Genomic DNA, 23,597 nt, shown 5'->3' on the forward strand with positions numbered 1-23,597 from the left:
GGAGGGCTGGGCGGAGCCATTCCTGGTTACTATGGGGGGAGGCAGCATTGTGGTTGTCATAGAAACCGGGGTCATTATGGCGACCGGTTTCAAATGGAGACCAGAGATGTCCTGGAAAGGAGCATTCAGTTCCTGGTGTTTGGACTGAGTTGAGCTTATGGATTCCCGGAGGTGAGCACCAGATTCTTCCTGAAGTTGGGAGGCAGATGCAGGGATTCCAGACCCAAGTAGGACCACTCCTACCCTGGGGCTTGCAGCCTGTGTATTTCCAGAAGGAGAGAGACTTGGGACCATTCTGCCTCCTCCTGTGCTGTTGTGTACCAGGCTGTGCTGGAGCCATTGTCCAGGAGGGGAGTTGTGGGAGAGTGAGCAGGAGGGAGATGAGGCCAAATGAGCACTCTGTGATCCCGACTTCCTACTTGTGCATGAGATTGCTAGCCCATAGGATCAGTGAGATTTAAGAGGGAAGGCAGATAGCAGGGCTGTCTTCTTTCCAAGTTGCAGTCAGTCAGATCTCCCTTTGTTGTAATTTGGTGTTGGCATAAAATCAGACACATGGACCAATGAATTACCCTTTCTGAAACTTTGCTGGTAGGCCATGACCTCGTGATAATGCACAGATTAATGAAGATGGGTTAATTTAAAATGTAAGAGTTAGCCAATAAGAAGCTACAGCTAATGGGCCAAGCAGTGATTTAAATAATACAGTTTCTGAGTGATAATTTCGGGGGTTAAGCAGCTCACTCCTCCCAACAATTATGTGGTTGATACTTCTGATATTTCATCAGACAGAGGGCTGATATCCAAAATATACAAAGAACTCAAGAAATTGGTCATCAAAAGAACAAATAATCCACTAAAAATGGGGTACAGACCTAAACAGAGAACTGTCAACAGATGATCCTAAAATGACTGAAAGACATTTAAGGAAATGTTCAACATCTTTAGTCATCAGAGAAATGCAAATCAAAACAACTCTGAGATTACATCTTACACCTGTAAGAATGGCCAAGATCAAAAACACTGATGACAACTTATGCTGGAGAGGATGTGGGGTAAAATGAACACTCCTCCATTGCTGGAGGGATGCGAACCAGTATAGCTGCTTTGGAAATCCATATGGCGATTTCTCAGAAAATTAGGAAACAGCGTACCACAAGACCCAGCAATATCTCTTTAGGGAATATACCCAAAGGATGCTCAATCATTCCTCCAGACATGTGCTCAACTATGTTCCTAGAAGCATTATTTGTCATAGTCAGAACGTGTACACAGCCTAGATGTACCTCAGTTGAAGAATGGATAAAGAAAATGTGGTACAAAATAATGACATCTTGAATTTTGTAGGAAAAAGGATGGATCTAGAAAAACCATATTTAGGTCACCCAGACTCAGAGAGAAAAATATAATATGTATTCCCTTATAAGTGGCTTTTAGACATAAATCAAAGGACCCTAAGAGAAATATACATAAATCTACACAGGAAGGTGAAAGAGACAAGATCTCCTGAATAAAATGGGAGTGTGGGGGTCATGGGAGAGGGTAGAAGAGGAGAGAGGAGGCAGAGACAGGAGCAAAGAAAATGCATAGCTCAATAAATACAATAAAAAGAGAGTGTTGCTACAATGGTGAATTATTATCATATTTATGTAAGAAATATTCTTGTACGTTTGTATTTCATTTATCATATATAATGAGTAATGTTTATTATTTTATTTTGCATTCTATTTTCTCCATGTGCTAAGTGCTGAGATTGTAGGCATGAACCACCAAACTTGGCTATGAGGATTTGGGGGGTGGGTTCTATTGTTTTTTAAATTGATCAATTTGTTTTTTAAATATCATTTGACATTCCATCCTCAGTTCTCCCTCCCATCTCTGCTCACATTCCCTTTGCCTCCCCACCCCAGCCCACATCTCTTCTACTCCTCCCTAGGGGTAAGGGCACATTAATTTGGGGCAGGACCAAGTCCCTCCTTCCTGCATTAAAGATAGCATCACATCTCAACTCAGAGAATGGGCACCAACAAACAAGGCTGAGCACCAAGGATAGATCCTGATCCCACTGATGGGGTTCCCCTCAGATAGTCCAAACTACACAACTATCTCTCCACGTACAGAAGGCCCATCTGAGTCCACCAATTACTGGAGAAGCCTCTGTAATGATAGTTGGGGTAGTCACCAATCCGGTAATAGGGTAAGGCCAGTGTATGGCCCTGGTCTGCCCTTGTTCCTTGGGGTGCATCTGGAGGACAGTTTCTGGTCAGCTGACAAAGCATCCTGTTTGTTTCTGTGCTCTCCCTGCCCCACCTGGTGATTAGCTGCAGGTCATTGTCTCCATTTTTAATATGGTAATTTCCCACCCCCATGGCAGAGATCCTTGTGCAGCAGTTAGGTAGATAAGGACTCCCCCAAATCTGTATAAACTGGCATTCGGCTGATCTTGTTCCTAATGACCCTAGTTTCTTTGTGTGTTCTTTCAATCTCCAGTCCTTTGCCTGACTCGCAGATGGTACAGTGGCACGCGAACTGTACCGAGGGTGTAACACAAAATCGGGTGTTACAGGCCTGTTCAGGAACCCTCTCCACTACTGCTAGGAATCTTAGCTGGGATCATCCTTGTGGATTCTTGGGAATTTCCCTAGCACCAGGTTTCTCCTTAAAACCATAGTAACTGTCTCTATCAAGTTCCCTCTTTCATTACTTTCCCACTCCATTTTCTATGACCATCCTGTTCCCTCATGTTCTCCTTCCCCATTGCCTCTCCTTCACCACCTCCTCACCCCCAGTTTACCCAGGCGATCTCATCTAATTCCCCTTCCAAGGGCGATCCATGCATCCTTCCTTGGGTCTTCCTTGTTACCTAGCTTCTCTGGAGCTCTGGATTGCAGCCTGGTAACCCTTTGCTTTACATCTAATATCCACTTAGAAGTGAGTACATACCGTGTTTGTCTCTCTGTGTCTGGGTTACCTCACTCAGAAATTATTTTCTAGTTCCATCCATTAACCTGTAATTTTCATGATGTCTTTTTTCTAAAATAAGAAAAATACTCTTTTATATAAGTGTACAGCATTGTCTTTATCCCTTATTCTATTGTGAGACATCTAGGTTGTTTCTAATTTGAGGCTATTGGGAATAGAGCGGCAATGAACATGAAATAGCTAGTGTCCTTCTGGTAGGTTGAAGTGTGCTTGGGATACATGCCCCAAGTACTATATATGGAATATGAGATAGTTTGAGTCCCATCTGTAGTACAAATATTGAAGAGATCATGAAACAAGGAACCTATCTAAACACAATAAAAACAATTTACAGCAAGCCAACAGCCAGCATCAAATTACACGGAGAGAAGATCAAAGTGATTCCACTAAAATTAGGAAGAAGACAAGGATGTCCACTCTCTCCATATCTTTTCAATATAGTGTTTGTTGACCTAGCTAGAACAATAAGACAACAAAGGAGATCAAGGGATGCAAATTGGAAAGGAAGAAATGTCAAACTTTCATTATTTGCAGATGATATGATAGTACATATAAGTGATCACAAAAACTCTACCAGAGAACTCCTACAGCTGACAAACACCTTCAGTAATGTGGCAGGATACAAGATCAACTCAAAACAATCAGTAGCTGTCCTATATACAAGTGATAAACGGGTCGAGAAAGAAATCAGAGAAATATCAATTTTGCAAAAGCCAAAAATATAAATTCTCTTGGGGTAACTATAACTAAACAACTGAAGCACCTGTGTGACAAGAACTTTAAGTCTCTAAAGAAAGAAACTGAAGAAGATATCAGAAAATGGAAAGATCTCTCACGCTCATGGATGCTCTTGGATAGGTAGGACCAACATAATATGAATGGCAATCTTACCAAAAACATTCTAGAGATTCAAAGAAATGCCCATCAAAATCCAAACACAATTGCTCACAGACTTATAGAACAATATTCAACTTCATATAAAAAACAAAAAAAACCCTCAGAATAATTAATACATCCTTGTACAATAAAAGAACTTCCAGAGGCATCACCATCCCTGACTTAAAACTTCAACATAGAGCTATAGTAATAAAAAACAATTTGGTATTGGCATAAAATCAGACACATGGACCAATGGAATCAAATAAAGACCCTGGCATTAATTCACACACCAGTGAACACCTGATTTTTGACAAGGAAGTCAAAATATACAATGGAAAATGGAAGTATCTTTAACAAATGGTGCTGGATAACTGCTGTCAACATGTAAAAGATTACAAATAGATCTAAATCTTCAGTCACACACAAAACTCAAGTCCCAATGGATTAATGACCTCAACATAAATCCAGTTGCTCTGAACCTGATAGAGGAGAAACTGGGAAGTATCCTTGAACACATTGGCACAGGAGACCGCTTCATAAATATAACAGGAGTAGGACAGACACTGAGAACAACAATAAATGAGACCTCCTGAAACTGAAAAGCTCCTGTAAGGCAAAGGACACACTCAATAAGACTAAATGACATCCTACAGAATGGGGAAAAGATCTTCACCAATCCCACATCTGACACTGGACTGAACCCCAAAATATATAAAGAACTGAAAAAACGAGGCTCAAAATACCAAACAATCCAATTTAAAAATGGGGTATAGAGCTAAACAGATAATTCTCAACAGGACAATCTCAAATTGCCAAATGACATTTAAGGCATTGCTGAACATCCTTAATCAACAAGGAAACATAAATTAAAATGACTCTAGGATACCATCTTACACCTGTCAGAATGACTAAGATAAAAATTATGAGGACAACATATGTTGAAAAGGATGTGGAGTTAGGAGAACACTCCCCCACTGCTGGTGGGAGTGGAAACGTGTACAGCCACTTTGGAAATCAGTATGGTGGTTTCTCAGAAGATTGGGAATCAGTCTACCTCAAGACCCAATTGTTGTTAAATAATAAAATCCTGGCTTGGCTGTAATGTAAAAGCGGAGGCGGTTACGCGAGGAAAAGACACAGACACGCGGCGGTCCCACGTGGGTGCACTTTAATGGGGGGAGGGGCAACAGGCAGGTACAGGTGTGTGAAACACTAGGAGAACAAGGGGGGAAGGGAAAAGAGGGGGAACTCGTAAAGACCTTCGCTTTTAACGGGGAATGAAAAGGCTTCTGGGAAATGTCCGTATCCAGGAGAATGCTGGGAACTGTAGTTCGGCAAAGGAACAACATTACACCCTTTTGGTTTGATTAAAAAAGAAAAAAATTGGTGGACCTTGAAGGGTAGGGAGTAGGGGCGTAGTCCGGTCTCTCATAACTGCTTCCTGCTGGCTTTGGGTGTTGAGGGGTCCAGGGAATGTCCCATTGGCATTTGAAGTCGCTGATTGATGGTGCTTGAGATCGCTGGTGTTTGACGTAGCTGCTGGTTGTTTGAAATCGCTGGTGTCTGACGTAGCTGATGGTGTTTGAGATCGCTGCTGTTTGAGATCGCTGATTGAAGAAATCGGCTGTCATCTGAGGTAGCTGGTTGAAGAAATCTGTCTGGCTCTCCTGAGTAGCTGGGTCATCATTAAGACGCTGGAAGGCAAAGTTGCATTAGTAAAAGGAAAAAGATTAAAAAAGTAAAAAGGAGGTTAAAAAATTTGGGGGAGATACTTATCCTTATTGGTCCGCTTGTGCTTGATTTGTTTGGATAGGTTGGGCTGGCATCCTGGAGCTTAAAGAAACTGTCTTAAAAGAAATAGATTCTAACCATACATTTCTTAACACTTCAGGGGCCACTGCTGCAGTCAGTGGCTGGCCTGTTATGTTAAAGAGTTTGTAAAGGAGAATCTGCTTACCACTTGACTCCGTGTTTAGTGAGGGTACCTGCAAACGACAGCTAGATTATTTATGGATTTAACACAGCGACGGATGGGGACCAGTGTTCTCTTCCTGTGGTAGGGGGACTGGATCAGGTGTCCTTTGGAACTTAAGAGAACAGGCTCCAGTTTGAGTTACCGTATATGAAGGATTATCTTGAGCTGTGGAGATAAACGGTTTAAGATGTGACAGGTGAATCCAATGAGGAATCCCTTCAAGCTTGGCGGCTGTAGGAGTTAAAAGAATTACTCTGAAAAAGCCGCAAAAGAGCAGAGCTGGAGAGCGGAGAGCGGCCTGCGGAGAGGATCGCGTTGCACCTGCGATCCCGGGAACACGCATACCCAGACTCTCCGCCCCTGTCCCCCCCTGCTCGCGATGGTGTGACCCAACAGGGAAAGGCGAGCAGGGTCCACTGCGGGAGGGGGGGGGGGCCGGCAGCTTGCAAGCCGCAGCCGAGCGGGACCGGGCTTTTCCGGGAGCAACGCGCCCAGAGGCGACAAGGGGAAAAGGTGCAGGCGAGTAAACCTTGGGAGGAGGAGGAATGTGTGAGCCAATCGCTATTGCTCGACTGGGCGGAGCGAGAGCGAGTGGCCCCTCCAGGAGCAGTGGGGGGGGGGAGTTTGAGGTTTTAGAAGCTGCCCGAGTGGGGAGGATGGAGGGATTGGCTTTGAGTGCCCAGAGCCCATGGCTGAAGCGGAGGTCACTCGCAAAAAGGCACCCAAAGAGTACTGCGAACACGGCAGGCCAAAAGCACAGGCGTCCGAGTGTTTTCGGGGCGTGCTAAAGCTTAATTGGCCCGAACCCAACAACCGTACGGGGGAGAAAGAAACCCCGGTTGGGAGGAGACAATTAAGCTGTTTAGGGCGTGTGGCCTGGAAGCACCGCAACGTAGCGGGCCGGAGACAGGAAAGTTTAGAAAAAAAGGAGAAGGCCGGAAGCACCAAACTCCCGGTTGCGGGTGACGCAGGCCTAGGCCAAGGGCAAGAAGCAAGGGAGGGGTGGGAAAGGAGGTTGGCGACCCAGTCCGGGACACAGCAGAGAAAGCCGGCCGGACAGTCTCTGAGCGCCCCGGGGGAAGGGAAGCCAAGTTAGGTTAACTCACGGTTGAGGATGAGGCCGTGGCAAACAGGCGGAGTTGAGCGCAGTAATCGGTCAAGATGAGTCAAACGGTACCAAATTTGTTGTTAAATAATAAAATCCTGGCTTGGCTGTAATGTAAAAGCGGAGGCGGTTACGCGAGGAAAAGACACAGACACGCGGCGGTCCCACGTGGGTGCACTTTAATGGGGGGAGGGGCAACAGGCAGGTACAGGTGTGTGAAACACTAGGAGAACAAGGGGGGAAGGGAAAAGAGGGGGAACTCGTAAAGACCTTCGCTTTTAACGGGGAATGCAAAGGCTTCTGGGAAATGTCCGTATCCAGGAGAATGCTGGGAACTGTAGTTCGGCAAAGGAACAACACCAATTATAACACTTTGGGCATTTTTTGTTTGTTTGTGTTGTTGTTCGGTTTTCTAATGTTGCTTGACTGCTTAGTCAATGATTTGGAGAAAAATCTTGCAGTTTTCTGCCATAGGTGGATGGCCCATCTTAGACATTCCTCTGAAAAGAGTTACCTTATATTCCACAGTCCTACTGTATATCCCTAGCTATGTCTTCATGGTAGATCCTAACCTCACTGCTATAATACAAAAATTCCTGAGAGGAGATAGTTTATTTCCAAAAGTGAGTTCTGCCAATTGTCTGAGTCCCCACCTTGGTCATCTTAGTTCTGCTTCTCAGTTGGTAGCCTTCTAAGGAAGGACTTTTGCTTTGAGTGAAAGCGAGGTGAGAAGGGAGCCCTTTCCTGTGTGCAGGGACAGTTGTACAGCAAGGTTGTGTTAGAAGCATGACATCACAATAGTTATCCTGATACTTTTCTTATTTTCGCCCTGTGTTTAAAAGACCCATTTTTCTTTAAATATATTCTGATTAGAGTTTCCTCTTCCTTTAACCTCCCCAGTTTCTCCCCTCCTCCCATGACATCCAGATCCACCTCCTTTCTGATTCTTATCAGAAAACAATGGGCTCCTAAGAGATAAAAAATAACAAAATTAATTAGAATAAGATAAAATACAACTATCACATAGAAGTGTCCTTTTGGTAGGGTAAAGTGTCCTTGGAGTATATAGCGAAAGGGCTTTATTTGGAATTTGAGGTAGATTGATTACCATCTGGAGTACAGGTCCCTCTAAATCAACTCACAGAAACTCAAAGAGACCAAAGCAGCGAGCATGAGGTAGGCATGGATCTGCACCAGGTCTTCAATGTGTATATTATCTCTTTCAGTATTTTAGGAGAACTTTTATTTGTATTTTTGTGGGGCTTTTGAGTGTGTGAACAAGTGGGTCTCTGATTCTTGGGTCTTCTTGTGGGCACTTTTACTCCTGTTCATTTGGCTCATCCAATTTCTATTTGATAATTGTGATTTCAAGGCTTATTCTAATTTATTTTGTTGTGCTTTGCTGTTATCTCTTAGAAGCCCATTACTATCTACTGAGAGACAGAAAGAGAATGGATCCTGATAGAAGGGAAGGTGGAGCAGAACTGGGAGGAGTAGACTGAAGGGAAATTATAATCAGGATAGATTATGGGGAAAATCTATTATCAATAAAAATGGAAGGAAGATTCCCGAATGATGGATAACACAAAAGGGTCATGGCTCACAGAGATACACTGACTCATATTTTGTTACTTCTAGGTCATTTGTTTATCAGCACTTATCCACCAACATCTCAAACCTAGACCACAATCAGCACTGAGATGTTACTGCTTCTTCTGTTGCCCTCATTTACCTTTTGATTCCATCCTTCCATCCCTCTCTTTTTGCTTTTGTCTTCATTTAATTTTGGAAGCTCTCAGTCTCCCACACTAACTCACCTGTTTGCCATTACTCCTTGTCTGTATCTTGAAGTTATATATTAAAATCCTGTTTTAATATCATTCTTTGTAGTATTCCAATAATTGTTGAGGTTAAGCAATGTCTTATGCGGACTCAGTCTTCTATAGTCTGGCATCTTCTCAGGTACTATTTATTAATTTTTTTTCCAGTTGAAGAGTGAGAGGAGTGAGAATATGAACAAAGAGGTCAAGACCATGATGGGGACACCCACTGAAACAGCTTACTTGAACTGTAAGCTCACCAACTCTGGCCAGACAGGGAAGGAACCAGCATGGGACCAAGCTGGACCCTCTGAATGTGGGTGACAGTTTATGGCTGGGGCAGACTGCAGGGCCACTGGCAGTGACATGAGGATTTATCCCTGCTGCTGGTGCTGACTTTTTGGAAACCATTCTCTTTGGATGGATACTTTGCTAAGCCTGGATATAGTGGGGAGGGCCTTGCTTCTTCCTCTGGGCAATGTGCCTTACCCTCTCTGAGGAGTATGAAGGTGGGGTGTGGGGTAAGTGGAGGGAATGGGCAGAGGAGAGGGAATAGAAACTTGGATTGGTATGTAAATGAAAAAAGATAGATTGTTTTCTTGTAAAAAATACTCACTTTTCTCACTATCTGAACATACATACAATATTTATTTAATGATTTTGTATATTGAGACATATACTAGATGATGTGTGAAAAGGAGGACATATTTCAGTAGCCACCGCACATTTAGTTATTGCCATAAATAGAGTGATGGACAGTATTGGCAACGTTAAGAAACAAAATGAACAGCCTGACCAAGATTATAAAAACTGCCTTTCAAGCCCGGAAACTAAGGCGTGTTTTAAAAGAGAAAGGAGGTATGCTAGAGAAGAATTAAGGAAGCTACTCATACTCTCAGATTTGACTGCATATCAGCAACATATAATTATTAATTCTGCATGATACTGGCATGTTGAAAAACCTTTAAGGTAAGGTTGAAGTCAAATTGATGGGACTGAGTAATTCAAAGTATCATTCATTGTTAGCTTACCTTGCTTCAAAGAATATATGGTTTGTTGTTATTATTGTTGTTGTTCTTATTTTTGCTTTGATTGAAAATAGATTGTTTTCTCATGCAAGAAATGTCCCAAGAATCCTATGAAAGCAGTAAACTCAACCTGGAATCCAATATGCTCAAAGGACCTGATGCAGACCCTTGCAGAGATTCTGAATGTTGGCTCGGTGTCTCTGAATTCACATGGGCTTTGATGAAGCTGTTAGCAGGTGTGGGGATGTAGCTCAGAGGTAGAGCACATGTTTCGCATATATGAGGCCCCGGGTTCGAGTCCCAGCATCCCTGAAACATTATATTTGGCCTTTGATTTTATTTTTCAGGGTGTTTCAGTGAAAGGTGTCCCAGACGTTAAAGTCCCGTGATGAAGTCATATATGCATAGCTAATTATTGGATGAAATTGCTCATTTGTCACCGTGACGACATTTCCATAGACACCGCCATGGTCTGGTGAGTAGAACGTGGGCATGCTTCCAGGGATGTTTTGTTCACAGATCGAACAAAAAAGGAAAGCTCTGCTTTTGTAGTGGGACAGTTTCTCAGATAATGGGTATGCTTTCTTGGGTGAAAACAAGGGTGAAGAGTTCTTGCTCTGAGAGAAAGAAAGGGAGGGCTGGGCGGAGCCATTCCTGGTTACTATGGGGGGAGGCAGCATTGTGGTTGTCATAGAAACCGGGGTCATTATGGCGACCGGTTTCAAATGGAGACCAGAGATGTCCTGGAAAGGAACATTCAGTTCCTGGTGTTTGGACTGAGTTGAGCTTATGGATTCCCGGAGGTGAGCACCAGATTCTTCCTGAAGTTGGGAGGCAGATGCAGGGATTCCAGACCCAAGTAGGACCACTCCTACCCTGGGGCTTGCAGCCTGTGTATCTCCAGAAGGAGAGAGACTTGGGACCATTCTGCCTCCTCCTGTGCTGTTGTGTACCAGGCTGTGCTGGAGCCATTGTCCAGGAGGCGAGTTGTGGGAGAGTGAGCAGGAGGGAGATGAGGCCAAATGAGCACTCTGTGATCCCGACTTCCTACTCTGTGCATGAGATTGTTCGCCCATAGGATCAGTGAGATTTAAGAGGGAAGGCAGATAGCAGGGCTGTCTTCTTTCCAAGTTGCAGTCAGTCAGATCTCCCTTTGTTGTAATTTGGTGTTGGCATAAAATCAGACACATGGACCAATGAATTACCCTTTCTGAAACTTTGCTGGTAGGCCATGACCTTGTGATAATGCACAGATTAATGACGATTCGTTAAATTAAGATGTCAGAGTTAGCCAATAAGAAGCTAGAGCTAATGGGCCAAGCAGTGATTTAAATAATACAGTTTCTGAGTGATAATTTCGGGGCTAAGCAGCTCACTCCTCCCAACAATTATGTGGTTGATACTTCTGATATTTCATCAGACAGAAGGCTGATATCCAAAATATACAAAGAACTCAAGAAATTGGTCATCAAAAGAACAAATAATCCACTAAAAATGGGGTACAGACCTAAACAGAGAACTGTCAACAGGGGAATCTAAAATGACTGAAAGACATTTAAGGAAATGTTCAACATCTTTAGTCATCAGAGAAATGCAAATCAAAACAACTCTGAGATTACATCTTACACCTGTAAGAATGGCCAAAATCAAAAACACTGATGACAACTTATGCTGGAGAGGATGTGGGGTAAAATGAACACTCCTCCATTGCTGGAGGGAGTGCAAGCTGGTATAGCTGCTTTGGAAATCCATATGGCGATTTCTCAGAAAATTAGGAAACAGCCTACCACAAGACCCAGCAATATCACTTTGGGGAATATACCAAAAGGATGCTCAATCATTCCTCAAGGACATGTGCTCAACTATGTTCATAGGAGCATTATTTGTCATAGTCAGAACGTGGAAACAACCTAGATGCACCTCAATTGAAATATGGATAAAGAAAATGTGGCACACAATAATGACATAATTTTGTAAGAAACAAAATGAGCAGCCTGACCAAGATTATAAAAACTGCCTTTCAAGCCCGGACTAAGGAGTGTTTTAAAAGAGAAACGAACTATGCTAGAGAAGGATTAAGGAAGCTACTCATACTCTCAGATATGACTGCATATCAGCAACATATAATTATTAATTCCGCATGATAGTGGCATGTTGAACCACCTGCAAAGTAAAGTTGAAGAAAATTTGATGGGACGGAGTAATTCAAATTATCATTCATTGTTAGCTTACCTTGCTTCAAAGAGCATAAGGTTTGTTGTTATTATTGTTGTTGTTATTATTTTTATTGTTATTATTTTTCCTTTGGTTGAAAATAGATTGTTTTCTCATGCAAGAAATGTCCCAAGAATCCTATGAAAGCAGTAAACTCAACCTGGAATCCAATATGCTCAAAGGACCTGATGCAGACCCTTGCAGTCTCTGAATGTTGGCTAAGTGTCTCTGCATTCACATGGGCTTTGATGAAGCTGTTAGCAGGTGTGGGGATGTAGCTCAGAGGTAGAGCACATGTTTTGCATATATGAGGCCCCGGGTTCGAGCCCCGGCATCTCCAAAACAATACTTTTAACCTTTGACTGTTCTTTTTAGATGTTTCTGTACAAGGTGTCCCAGACTTTAAAGTCCCGTGATGAGGTCATATATGCATAGCTAATTATTGGATGAAATTGTTCGTTCGTCACTGTGACGACATTTCCATAGACACCGCCAAGGTCTGGTGAGTAGAACGTGGGCATGCTTCCAGGGATGTTTTGTTCACAGATCGAACAAAAAAGGAAAGCTCTGCTTTCGTAGGGGGACAGTTTCTCAGATAATGGGTATGCTTTCTTGGGTGAAAACGAGGGTGAAGACTTCTTGCTCTGAGAGAAAGAAAGGGAGGGCTGGGCGGAGCCATTCCTGGTTACTAAGGGGGAGGCAGCATTGTGGTTGTCATAGAAACAGGGGTCATTATGGCGAACATTTTCAAATGGCGACCGGACGATGTCCTGAAAGCAGCATTTAGTTCCTGGTGTTTGGACTGAGTTGAGCTTATGGATTCCCGGAGGTAAGCACCAGATTCTTCCTGAAGTTGGGAGGCAGATGCAGGGATTCCAGACCCAAGTAGGACCACTCCTATCTCGGGGTTTGCAGCCTGTGTATCTCCGGAAGGAGAGAGACTTGGGACCATTGTGCCTCCTCCTGTGCTGTTCTGTACTGGGCTGTGCTGGAGCCATTGTCCAGGAGGGGAGTTGTGGGAGAGCAAGCAGGAGGGAAATGAGGCCAAATGAGCACTCTGTGATCCCGACTTCCCACTCTGTGCATGAGAATGCTCGTCCATAGGACCGGTGAGATTTAAGAGGGAACGCCTAAGTACTAGTCCATAACTACCCTACATGTCTCAGATGAGTGCTAAAATACGCACTTGGTTAAGGATTTTCTTTTTAGTAATCTGCGGTTTTGTTTGGATTTGAGACAGCATTTCACTGTGTCCTACCCTGGCTCAGAACTCTCAGTGATTCTCCTGCCTTGGCTGCCTCGTGGAGGGGTTGCAGGTGCGGGACACTTTGTGCTTGGCACCAGTCTGGCATTTTAATTTCCATTTCCGTGGGCCTGCCCTGCCAGGTGGCCCTGATCTCTCCTCAGAATCCCTGCGACGCTGCCTATGGCCTTAATATCTCTAATGAATCTCTATACAGGGGGCGATCCTATCAATGCCCCCTTGAAAAGTACACCTGAAATCTTTCACGGGTCTCAATGACTACTTTCTGACTGACATATGAGGTTTTTTGTAGAATTCATAGAAATGCTTTATCAGATATATGTATGTCTAACTTTTCTCCTAGCCTCAGACTTATCATCTCAATTCTCATTCATGTCTTTGGAAGAGCAGGAGATTTTAAACTGTAGGATCCCACCTTCTCTAGTTCTTCAATTACGGTTTTATTCGGTGTCTTGTCTGCGAAATCTTTGCCTGGCACCCAGTGACAGGGATTTTCTTCTTGTGTTCTGTTTGGCATTTATTGGCTGATTTTTATGTTTTAACATCTGTAATCTATTTTGAATGGTCTACACTTATGATATGATGTAGGTCTTAGTTTATATTTGTGGGTTTGGACATACACTTGCCTCCGCATTGCTTCCTGAAAGGCCATCTTTATGCATCAAATTGCCTTGTTTATTTGTGAAACATCAGTTCTCCAATAATCCAGTCATGGTATATATGCCAGTAATCCCAGTGCCTGGGAGGCTGCAGCAGGAGTATGGTCAGTTCTTCTCAGCACACACTACACGCACTACACACAAGCTTGATGTCAGCATCGGATACAGGATAAATGTTGACTCGATATAGGCAGTGGTCTGTAAATGTGTGGATGTGAGCATGGACTGTTGGTTTTAGATTTTTCTTGCCAACTTTGATTCAATAGCATGCTGGTCCAATTACTGTAGGTTCACACAGAGGTCTCCTATCAGGCAATGCTGTTCTCTAACATTTGTCTGTTTCTAAGGCTTTTACACAAGCCATGTATTTAATCTACAATGTTTAGAGTTGTCAACTCAATTTTTAAAAAGAATAAGTGCAATTTTATTGTTAGTGCATTGAATCTGTAGCTCAGTTTTGAATCAACAGACATCTTACTAATAATGATTTGTATGAGCCGTGAACATAGTTGTCTTTCATTAAGACAGGTTGTCTCCAATTCAGCAATGTTTGGAAATCTCTCAGCCTATCAGCACTATGGATGCATGTGTCAGGATCATTCTCAAGTATTTCCACTTTTCGATTCAACTATAACTGCAATTTTTTTTTTTTTTTTTGGTTTTTCGAGACAGGGTTTCTCTGTGGTTTTGGAGCCTGTCCTGGAACTAGCTCTTGTAGACCAGGCTGGTCTCGAACTCACAGCGATCCGCCTGCCTCTGCCTCCCAAGTGCTGGGATTAAAGGCGTGCGCTACCACTGCCCGGCAACTGCTATTATTTTTAAAACACAATTCCTACAATTTTTTTGTGATCAAATTATTAAATCTTCTGTAAACCTTCAGGAACCAAGTGTCAATGAAACTTACAAAGGATATTTTTTGTTGAAAGCATGAAGAAAACGTTATTTGATGTGTAATGCAGTTTGTCTCTATTTTCTTATCGGCTCTTACAGGTTATTATTGACAGTCTGAAATTAATGAGAGAAATGTCCAAGAGAGAAGTCCATGACCATCGTCACAGGAATCTCATTCAAACCACATGTGTTAGTAGCTCTCACCATCCCATGTGTGGTCAGAGAGGAATCTGTTGTAACGTGGTTGTACCCCTTGAGCTCTCAGTAAACATCAGGGAGCTAGGAGAGTGAGAATGAGAGGTGTGTGTGTGTGAATGTGTGTGTGTGTGTGTGTGTGTGTGTGTGTACAGGAATTCCTTGGCAGAGGCTGGTGTGCAAAGACTGGTTGATTGACTCTTAGACCTGCAGTGATATGGAGATGGTGGAAGTCGCAGTCCCAGGGCCTAATTACAATTTCCTTCGTGTTCTCTTGAGCTCATGAGTAGCCACTCATTGGGCCCCCTGTGTTGGACTTACCTAACACCTTGTCAGTAACAGATGACGTTGGACCTCAAATTTAAAATATCAGAATATGTCTCCTTAACAAAGCTTTAAGTTTCTACCAGTCAAAGCACTGTGTGTCATCACATAGTAGCTAGTGCCTGTAGCTGAGGTTTCTCTGCTTTACCATAATAGTCTACTTAATATTATCACCAATGTACTTAAATAGAGTCTATAGTTTCTTCATTCTGTTATTATAGAAACTTCATGAAACTGTTTCCATATTGTAACATGCAATTTGTACTAACATAAACCTGTCTCTCATGTTTACTCACAGATATTTGACTCCAGAGTGAACTCTCTTCTTCCTTTGAGGTGAGAGCTGTGTGTTTACATTGACATTTGTTAGTGTGTGTTGTGTATATGCTCATGCTTGTGCAGATATGTCCCTGGATATATATATGTGTGAAAGTTAGTTAATCACTCACTGCTGTGATAGGTTGTGTTATAATTCTCCTGGTCCTCTTCAATGATGACCTGGTGTGTAGTATACTGCTTACATATCTCTGTAGATCTTTACTCATGTGCTGACTTATATCAGTATGGCTCAACACCCATTTTCACAAACTGTTTTCCTCTCTATTGCCGTTCTCTATTTCCATGCTCCATTTTCCCCAGTATTGGCCAGAGGAATCCATTTAAGATGGCATCAATGTTCATCTGGTGTATCTGGAGAATGTCTTGGGTCTAAGCATTGTACTATCTGAGCCCTGTGTGGAAAGGAAGTAATGAGGCCCACCTCAAAGAATAATTTTCAGGGCCTGAATTGAGAGAAAACAAAACCTGTGTATTTATGTGGTTGGCGGATTTCCCTTGCCTCCTTTGTGCTGCCCATGGTAGGCTGTGGCATGAAAGTAGGGGCCTGAGTGCACACAGAGAGGGGGAGTTCTTGCCACGGGAATGGGAAATGCACAAGCTCACATTCCCAGTATGTGTCTGCAGTCACAGTTATCACTGTGTGTGCCCAGGGTGGTGAGATGACCTGGGAGGATGAAAAACATCATTGTGTACCTTCCATTGATGTCGTCTGCGCAGACAAGGCACCATCATTCCATCCCCTGGGATTTATGTGCTTTCTCATCCTGGTTTCCTCTATTTCATGAGTTTTCTTTTCCCTTATGTTATCTTCTAGTGTAAAGCAAAGGGTTTAATCTCTGCAACCCAGAAGCAGGAGTTCATGGGGAAGAACCCAGTGTGCTGTGATGTCCACCAGACAGGAAGTGTGAACTGGACATTGGGACATTAAGGGTGAGTTAGTTCCCTATCCCCATCCTTAACCATTCAATATGATAACAGTACCTCATCTTCTGTTCATTAGCAGCTCTTTGGGGTTAAATGTGATCCCATGTGCCTAAATGCCTTGTCATCTCAGTTGGGTGGAAGGATCAAGTCTCTGTGAAGTGAGTATGTTACATCAGCTATCCCAGATCTCCCTGGTCGGTGTTAGTGCTACGCAGATATCGTGACATCTCAAACTCTGGTGCCCTCTGTGAGAGTAGGTACTCACTCATGTGGTGCACAGACTTCCCTGTGGACAAACAGTAAACAAATAAAAATTAATTAATTAATTGTGCTTACTTAGGACAAGAATACTTGTAAAATCACATATTAACCTTACAATTTAATTTACTAAAAGAAATTTTAAAAGCGATAAGAACATTTCAAAAAATTATTTTTTATTTTTGACTTTTTAATAACGTATTGTATATTTTTCCTAATGGGAAAACAGAACCCATTTAAAGACTCAAAGTATTCTTACATGTAATTTTAAACAATGTAACTTTGAGAGCCATAAAAATCTTCACATTTCTCACTCTCCTGCCCTCCTCACACACCCTTTGTACTGACACCTAATCTCATGTCTCTCTCTAGTCCTCACTCAGGCTGTCATGCATGAGCCATGCTTATTCTATGCGAGCTTCTGTCCAAAGCATTAATAAGCTCACAACCTTTGCTTCATCCTGGCTTTTTCTGAAATTCTTTTCTGCAGCCTAGATCCAGTTTACCAGGGTCAAGGTCGTCAAAGGACAGGGTGATCCTCAGGCTGCTGGTCAAGGTACTGGACTGCTCCTCCCTACCACTACAGGGAGTCCAAGAAAAACTCAGTGACCAGCATATGTCTGCTTCACTGACGTGACTTTGTGTCTTTGCTAAAGGTGTCCCCTCACACGTGTGTGACTCTTCTGTCCCCTTCATATTCTTTTCTGTCTTATTGTCATTTCCAATCAGGCACGCTGTCTTCATTTCTCTAGGTTTATAAGGAGTCTGGAAGTCAGGTGTTCATCCTCCAACATTGTTCCTTTTCAAGGTTGTTTTCAAGCTGGGGCTTTTTATATTCGCTTTTTATATATGAGTTTCAGTATAAGCCCATAAGTTTATGAAAAGTCTGTTAGAGTTCTGTTGGTATTGCACTGGATCTATAGGTCTGTTTGAGGAGAATAGACACCTGTATCTTCCATTGCATGAAGATGATTGTAGCGTGAGTTCTAATTGGTCTTAATAACAAAATCTAAAGTCAGACATTAAGTGGTTGGAGCTATAAGATCAGCAGAAAGGAGCAGCCAGCCACTAGTTCTTTCCTCCACAAAATCCTCAGACCAAATGGAGAATCCTGTCTCTACAAGACCTCAGACTGAATGCCTGGATCTCCTATCTCCTCCCACCTTATATTCCTCTCTTTTCCCAGCCACATTCCTTTCATTCTCCATCTCCCTCGTGCTGGGATTAAAGGTGTGTGACACCAAAGCACTGATGAAAAATGTGAGTCACCACTGCCTGACTCTATTTCTCATTTAGACTGGATCAATCTAATGTAGCCCAGCATGGCCTTGAACTCAGAGTTCTGTTTCTTAAGTGTTGGGAAAGGTGAGTGCCAACACTGCCTATACTCTATGGCTAACTAGTGACTATCTGCACACACTGATCCTCAGGCAAGCTTTATTGTCAGGGAAGAAACAAAATATCACCACAGTCGACGAATCTATACATCTTTACTCTCAGCAATGATTTGTCCCATTCAGTGTCTAGGCACTACAGAGAAGTGGGCAGAGTTTTCCTAATTATTTCCTATTTCCTGATGCTATCTCCAGTGACAGGCATTTTAAATTACAGCTTCCACACATTTATTTCACTGTGGTCAGCTGTCTGTGTTAAATTTAGACAGAGTTATTGATGAATCTTTTAGGTTAAAATAATTACATTCTCTTTGATGAAAGTGTCTTTGATGCTAACATATATTTGCTGTGTTTAAAATTCAGTACTTTGAAGTTGCAAGTGAATTAGAAAAGAAACAAATGTCCAACACCCAGTTTGGGGGAAAATTTCTAAGGCAGCCACAGGTCAAATGTTTGCCCAAATGGAATCTTTGGAATCATAGAGATAGTCCTTCACCTCCCAGCCAGCTCCATCAGGGAGGTGTTGAGATCACAGTAGAGAGAAAGAAGAGGTACATGTGAAGAATTAGGTATGTATGTGTAACTCCAGAAAGGTTTGTATTATGAAGAATACTTAGGTAATTATTTTCAAAATATCTAATATTATTTTTCCCAACACAAAAAGGGAAAGGTCAGTACTCGTGTGTTTCCCCTCTTGTTTTCCCATCAGAAATGCAGATTTTAGCAGTGTCTGCTGTGGACTGTGTACAGAGGGGGTGTTTATGGATCGTTCTTCCCATATGGATTATTACCATGATGCCTGATAAGGGTTGCTCTGATACCTACTTCCCTGTGCAGTTACTAGTATTCAAGCATTGCTCGTCTTTAAGTAAAGTTCACTTTTTTCTTTTGATTATTAATGTATTTACTCATGCGTTTGTGTCTACTCAGAAACACCCATTTTTTAAAGGAGTACTCCTTTGTCATCATTAAATATTTTGATGGTTAAATTATCCCATAACGTTCCCGTGCGAGGACACACATTCAAGTGGACCTGCTCTTCATTTATCTGCTTAGAATTCTGGATTATCTGACCATCCCCAGAAGATAATAATCACCAAATGCTAGTTGTCAGTGACACTTTGTCTCTTCTTTCTGTCAATGTCAGGTCTCTTCTATGATAAGAACGACAGGAAGGCAGAGAAAACACGCAGAATGTTGACAAGAAGCTGACATGAGCCCTTGTTTTCAGTATGTGAGAGTCGTAAGAGACAATGGTTTGTGTGTGTGTGTGTGTGTGTGTGTATGTGTGTGATGTGTACATGTGTGTATGTTTGAAGGGTTCGTGAGATGAACAAAGAGGAAGATGTCACTGCACATCTTTGACTTGACTGGATACAGAAAGGCTACTCCATCCCTATATTCAGTACAGTAGAGTGCATGAGCGTTTTCATCTGCCTTCCTCCCCTCTCCATGAGATTTCTCTCCTCTTTCTCTGCCTTCCATTAGAACAGGGGAGAAAACTGTGAACTCTCCATGCAGAACCAGCTCCTTGAGAAAAACCAAGTGTGGTGTGGTCTTGCCAGCCTGTTACCTAGGAAGAGTGACAAGATCATGTGGACTCACCAGGTGAGTCATTTCCTATTGTCTTCCCATCTCTGTGACCAGCAGGAGATCTGTGATGCCTTCTAGGAATACATCCTGTTGAGCAGGTAGCAGCAAGAGCAATACAGTGTGGAACAATGGCAGTCATAGACTTCCCAGATAACTGAATCCTGCATGGGTCCCTTTAAATGATCAGGACTGAAATGGAAGCCATTCCTTCAGATGATTTCTCGAATGGGCCATGCATTTCTGCATCACATTTGCAGGGAGTGCTTATTAAAATGGTAGATATCTGGGTCCACAATAGACACCGAATCAAACCTTGTGAAGTGGGGTGTGGCATAACCACTTCTTTCTGATGGCTGTCCATGTTAACAATACTGCCAGTGGGTTTGATATTCTGTCTTCTAGGATATGTAGTCACAGACTGCTTAATTCCATACCATGTTCTCTTGCTACTCCCGTAAATACCAGTGTGTTACTTGGCATGTCAAATATGCATCAATTCCTTCATGTATGTTTATCCAGATATTCACATACTGGCCTCTTTTGTGAGCACCTTGTTCCTGCACTGTGAAGACTAGCACGGGTCCTTGTATATCGTGCCAGATAGGTAAACTGTCAGTAAGTAGAAGAAATCAGTAATCAGAGCAATTCAATGTATTATTGGCGCTTTAAAGATCATAAAGGGGACAGGAAATAGTTGTGATGGGGATTGTGGTACGTGATGTTACCCTCCAAAGGTTTCAGAAGTTAGCATGTGATCTGAGTACTGAATGACAAATAGAAGCAAGGCCGTGAACAAACAAAGTTGTGGGCGTGCTTGCTTCCATGGAGAACAGTGGATCTAATTGCAGAGGACAAGGCCAGTGGCCAGGACCTTGAAGACAATGTGGACACTGCTTGGGGATAGGATAGAAAGGAATATGTGTGTCGTTTTCAGCTGTGTATGACATTTGGATTATATGATCAGTGTGGAACGTCAGTTATGGAATTGTCATGATTTAATTCCTTTTGGTGGAAGGTGACTTGGCACTGCACAGAGAAAGGCCTGAGGAGGGCGAGATGAGGGAGTGTGTGGAGAGAGTGGAGATGTTTCAGAAGACAGGGGAGGGATGGAAGTGGATTGAAAGAGGGATGAAGCCATGCTGCAGTGATCAGCGGGAGAGCTGCCCTGTGCAGCCTTGTCTGGGGAGGGTAGATAGCACCTGTATGCGCTGTGCATTTTCCTTGTGGAGACGTTGCTGTAAAGTCTCTGGATTTGTCTGACCACATGGAGACACAGTGCTTCCGTTCACTGTCATCAGTTGTTCCACGTGTATTTGACACAGGGTAGTTTGAATACCCAAACTAGTTATTGTAAAACTTATCAATTTGATAACGTGTCAGCTGATGAATAATTTTCAGATGTAAACGTTTCTAAGTAAAACTAACTGTAGCATAATTTCCAAAAGAATAAGAATCTAACATTTGTCTAATGAAAAGCAAACCTAACGTTTAAAGTATTTTTGAAAGTGGTTGTTCTACAGCATGCACTGCTCTTGGCAGGTTTACAGATGAAGCAAGTGAGTAGGCTTTAGGCAGAGTCAAAGTGAAATCAGTCTCTAGGTGCTGCAGCTACTGCTTGTCCCTATTCTTTCTCCAGAAGAAGACTGCCTTTAGAAATGCGTATTTTTGACAGGTGGGCCTGGAGCACACGTTTATTCCCAGGACTCAGGAGACAGAGATGTAGGGTTAAGCCTGCCCGTTAGGGGGCGGGCTTGCCTCGGGCGAATGTTTACTTATAAATTGGGCTAGCAGGAGCCAAGCACATCCCTTCTGCTTCCTGTTTCTCTGCGGGAACCATGGTACTCTAAGTCTATTTCTACATTAAAGATGTATATATTTTTTTAAATCTGCCTGCATTCATTTTACCTCGATACACAGAGACAGTATAAAGTCTGAGTTCAAGGCCAACCTGTAATTCCAAATGCCACATACGCAGAAACATCTGACTGGTATTTAAAGCAGATATTATAACTAAAGGCCCCTAAAATCACTAGGTGAGCATTCTAATGCTCTCATTTCACAGATTGGGGAGCAAGGCTCAGAGTACAGGGTCTCACTCTCTTTTCTCCTCACAGAAATGCCCAGGCTGTGGGAACCCTGACAGCTCTTTAGACTGGAGAGGGGGGAAAAGAATGGGGGGAGGGGGAGAAGGGTGGGAGGAGGGGGAGAAGGGTGGGAGGAGGGGCAGGGAAATGGGAGGCTGGGAGGAGGTGGAAACTTGTTTTTTTTTTTTCTCATTTTCTCAATAAAAAAAAGATTTAAAAAAAAAAAAAGAAAAGAAAAGAAAATGGGTCCAGGGCTGGAGAGATGGCTCAGTGGTTAAGAGCATTGCCTGTTCTTCCAAAGGTCCTGAGTTCAATTCCCAGCAACCACATGGTGGCTCACAACCATCTGTAATGAGGTCTGGTGCCCTCTTCTGGCCTACAGACATACACACGGACAGAATATTGTATACATAATAAATAAATAAATATAAAAAAAAAAGAAAAAAAAGAAAATGGGTCCAGCACATCCAGGCTCAGGGAACCAAAGTTGCTGGGGCTAAAAAGATTCCATATCTCTCTGAATCTAGAACAGTGGTTCTCAGCCTGTGACTTGTGACCCCTTCAGCAAACGTTTATCCCCAAAACTATTTCCATCATGATTTTGAACTGTAACAATATTACAGCGATGGTGTAGCAACAAAAATAATTTTTTGGATGGGATCACCACATGAGGAATTGTATTAATAGGAAAGTCACAGCATTAGGCAGGCTGAGAACCACTGCTGGACAGACATCCAAACACAGAATCCGGCTTCTCAGATATCTCTGGGATCCCTTCATCATTGTCCTCATACTCCTAGGGAGGCACAGCCCCACATCAGGACACACACACTCACATCTCTGCGCAAGGGAAATCCTGTTCTTCTTTCCCTGTCATTTCTATTTCACCACACTATGCTATATTTCCAAATTAGCTTTTTTTTCTATCTTCATCACTCATCTTAAGGATGTGTCTGATCCACTGACCAACCTTTTTCCTGTTTTGTGATTCTTCTGCAGGGTCTGGGTCATTGTTCTGCACACACAACCACAGAGAGTACAACAGCAGCCTCCATTCCCTTGTTGCTGGGCATCTAAGGTAGGTTTGCTGGCAGGAGACTTGCTCTCAGGAACATGATGTCCTTGCCAGAGGCTGGACTCGAGATTGCTCCAGCAGTTAGCTCTGCCCAGCATCTGACGGCCCTGTTTGAATCTCTTCAGAAATGTGGTGGGAGCACATTTGGGGATTTTTACAAGTGGTTCCTAGACACTGCTATGGCTCCCCTGGCTGTGCAGGACATTCCCAGCTATATTCTTGATTTCTCTGGTAGCTGAAAAATGAGAATGCTATAATATGAAAAGAAGCCATTGGTGAATTTAAAAAGCCACAGTATGGGGACAGGCGACATAGCTCACGTGGCAGAATGATTGTCTAGCATGTAAATTGCTTTGTGTTCTTTGACCATCTGGGCATATTCACCCTCACCTGTAATACCAGCACTCAAGACGTAGAGGGAGGAGGAAAGAGACATGAGAGTCATTACTGTTTATGTGAGTATGGCTCCCAGCACCCATGGCAGATAGCTCACAACTGCCTTTAACTCCAGCCCCATCAGGAGTCAATGCCTCTGCCAATCATGTGCATACGACAGACAGACAGACAGACAGATAGACAGACATAAGTAAAAGT

At 42.9% G+C, this 23,597-nt stretch overlaps 1 long non-coding RNA gene and 2 other non-coding genes across 3 annotated transcripts; all 3 read left to right on the forward strand.

The window, feature by feature from the left end:
- The first annotated feature begins 105 nt into the window (after positions 1-105).
- LOC142840229 (uncharacterized) lies at positions 106-16,616 on the forward strand. Its single transcript, XR_012908921.1, has 3 exons — positions 106-171; positions 15,635-15,672; positions 16,490-16,616. It is a non-coding gene; the product is annotated as an uncharacterized LOC142840229 (long non-coding RNA).
- Positions 10,030-10,101, forward strand: Trnaa-cgc (transfer RNA alanine (anticodon CGC)). Its single transcript has one exon. It is a non-coding gene; the product is annotated as a tRNA-Ala (tRNA).
- Trnaa-ugc (transfer RNA alanine (anticodon UGC)) lies at positions 12,272-12,343 on the forward strand. Its single transcript has one exon. It is a non-coding gene; the product is annotated as a tRNA-Ala (tRNA).
- Positions 16,617-23,597: the final 6,981 nt, after the last annotated feature.

This window comes from Microtus pennsylvanicus, chromosome X, assembly GCF_037038515.1.
Source record: "Microtus pennsylvanicus isolate mMicPen1 chromosome X, mMicPen1.hap1, whole genome shotgun sequence".
NCBI classification, from domain to species: domain Eukaryota; kingdom Metazoa; phylum Chordata; class Mammalia; order Rodentia; family Cricetidae; genus Microtus; species Microtus pennsylvanicus.